The 3,059-nt window shown below is 52.1% G+C and overlaps 1 pseudogene; it reads left to right on the top strand.

The window, feature by feature from the left end:
• The first annotated feature begins 2,594 nt into the window (after positions 1-2,594).
• On the top strand, positions 2,595-2,688 carry LOC126025285 (uncharacterized; annotated as a pseudogene).
• The last annotated feature ends 371 nt before the right edge of the window (positions 2,689-3,059 follow it).

Genomic DNA, 3,059 nt, shown 5'->3' with positions numbered 1-3,059 from the left:
GTCCTCGGGGCATGGGTGGAGGAGAGCAAACACTGGTGGTGGGTTGTGAGGTTGAAACATTGGAGGCCTGAAATTAGCCTGAAGAGTAACTTAGGGGCTGGAGAGAGAGCATGGAGGTAAGGCGTTTGCCTTTCATGCAGGACGGTGGTTCGAATTCCGGCATCCCATAGGGTCCCCTGAGCCTGCCAGTGGCGATTTCTGAGCATAGTGACCCCTGAGCACTGCCGGGTGTGACCCAAAAACCAAAAACCAAAAAAAAAAAAATAAGAGTAACTCAAAGGCGCCAGAGCAATAGTACAGCTTGCATATGGTCAACCTGGGACAGTTCCATTCCCGGCATCCATATGGTCCCCTGAGCCTGCCAGGAGCAATTTCTGAGCACAGAGCCAGGAGTAACCCCTGAGTGCTGAGTGTGGCTCAAAAACAACAACATCAACAACAACAGCAACAAAAAAGAAGAGTAGCTTAAAGGGCCCACAGCAATAGCACAATAGGGAGGGTGTTTGCCTTGCATGAGGCTGGTCTGGGTTTGATCCCCGGTATATTATAGGGTCCCCCTATGCCCCCAAGGAGTGATTCCTGAGTGAAAAGCCAGGAGTAACCCCTGAGCAGTGCTGAGTGTGGTCCAGACACACACACACACACACACACACACACACATGCACACACACACATATCATGTTACCTCTATAAAACATGGAAGGGATGAGAAGACTCATGCTCCACGAGGGAGTAGGTATTCATCAATGTGGACATGGATTGAGCTCCACCATCATGGGAAGGGACTAATTTTGAGTTTGGAGGGGGGCAGGCAGAGACCACCACTTCCCCTTCAGCACACCCCCTCCTATACGGATGGAATCATTCCTTTCCCACCTTCACCCACCCCTCAGCTCTTGTGAAAAAATGCTCATTGCTCTCCCACACTCTCTCCATGACCCACAAGGCTGCATTTTATAGGGTTCCCAAGGAGACCTTGCAAACCCAACAGAGTAGGTCTTACAACATGGTTTTCAGGGGTGTGTTTCTGCTCAGGAACCACCAGGGCTGCCCCTCCAGTGACGTGAGGGGGAAATCCGAGGTGCAGAGAGTCAACTTGGGGCCTCAAGTATGGCAGACCTACAGCCGCCACTGGAGTCGCAGCCTGGGAAGCTGCATTTGGAGCAAATGCCTCAGCGTGGATGGATATTGGAAGTGAGTCTCAAAGTCTCAGCTGGAGTACAGGATCCATACGAAGTTCCAGCAGGGCCACTAGCTTGTCACCCCCTCAGCCAGCCAGTCTCTTCCTCTGCCAACTTCTACGCCCCACCAGCCTCGTCGTCTTTCTCTGCCAACTCCTGCCATTATCTGCTGGACTCTGCAGAGCACGAGGTCAGAGAGCCACAGGCCAAGTGTCATGTCATCCGACCAGGCAGCTCTCATCCTGCCATGGGGAGAATCCCCAATACCAGGGGACCTGATGGAAGTACATGCCACAGAGGGAGAAACACCGGCTCTGCTGGAACCAAGTTGGGACCAACCTGTAGCTGGACAAGGAGGTGATAATGATCAAGAACCAAGACCCCCGGGACCCTGAGAGATAGCACAGTGGCGTTTGCCTTGCAAGCAGCCAATCCAGGACCAAAGGTGGTTGGTTCGAATCCTGGTGTCCCATATGGTTCCCCATGCTTGCCAGGAGCTATTTCTGAGCAGACAGCCAGGAGTAACCCCTGAGCGCCGCTGGGTGTGACCCAAAAACCAAAAAAAAAAAAAAAAGAACCAAGACCCCGGGTCCGGAGCAGTGATACAGGTGGTAGGGCATTTGCCTTGCATGTGGCCGACCCGGGTTTGATCCCAGACATCCCATATTGGTCCCCCGAGCCTGCCAGGAGTGATTTCTGAATGCAGATCCAAGAGTAGCCCCTGAGCCCTGAGTGCCTCTGGGTGTGACCCCCAAACAAACAAAAATAAATACAAAAACAAAATACATTTCAGGTAGCAATTTGGGACTGCCCATCATTTTTGTCTTGTTTCAATTAGCCCTAAATTTGGTCTCAGGTACCAGCCTCGAGTCCCCATCTCCAGCACCAATATGGACCACTCTGTCCGCTCTGTTCTCTGAAGCTGATTCTGCACTGATGCGCCAGGACCATGCAGGTTGGTGGCTGGTTCCGTCCACAGGGCAGAGGGAAGCGGATCTGGACAGAAGATCCAAGTGAGGTGCCCTGGGAAACTGGGGAGAAAATGTCCCTTCTTATGCCTGACCCTGGAGTCTCTACACAGCAACGGTAGAGACCTGAAATCAGGGTGTTGGGCATTGCTTCTGCATGGTGAGGCCTGAGCAGTGCCAGGGTCCTGACCCCAAAGCGGACCCCCACCCCCACCCCGGGCAAATCAGCAGGATCTGACACAGCTGGAGTTTCTATTCCATCTGTCTGTTCCAGGGTCCCTGCAAGAACGTGGCTTTCCCTGCATCCGTCCACTGCCTGCATCCCTCCCAAGCCACAGACAGACAGAGGGATAGAGAAACAGAGAGATAGAGAGAGGAGAGAGAGAGAGAGAGAGAAAGAGAAGAAGACAGAGAAGAGAGCAGAGAGGTCAAGAGGGAAACCGGGGTGCTCGCTTCGGCAGCACATATACTAAAATTGGAACGATACAGAGAAGATTAGCAAGGATGACACGCAAATTCGTGAAGTGTTCCATATTAAACAAAAAAAAAAAAATAGGAAAACCGGGGACATCAGTGGCGGGAAATGTGCCCTGATGAAGGATGTTGGACATTGCATAACTAAAACTCAATCATGAAAAATTTTGTAACCACGGTGCTTACATAAAGTAATTAGAAAGACACAGAGAGTTTACTCCCCAGTGAAGGCTTAGGGGAGGCCTCAGAGCCCCAGAGGTCTGCTCAGAGTGCTGGAAAGGAGGTGCCCCACAGAACATCCAATAGATGGGCTACCACAGCAGCGGGGGTTGGGGGAGGCTGTACATTGGTCTCAGAGTTTCCAAGGGACCTGCCCTGCATGATGGTCTGGAGGTACCACCTTCCTGGGAGTCAGGACAAATGTCAACATGACCAG

Source organism: Suncus etruscus, chromosome 12 (assembly GCF_024139225.1).
Source record: "Suncus etruscus isolate mSunEtr1 chromosome 12, mSunEtr1.pri.cur, whole genome shotgun sequence".
Classification (NCBI taxonomy): domain Eukaryota; kingdom Metazoa; phylum Chordata; class Mammalia; order Eulipotyphla; family Soricidae; genus Suncus; species Suncus etruscus.
Note: the sequence above shows the minus strand (reverse complement) of the source record. Positions and strands in the feature narration are given on the sequence as shown.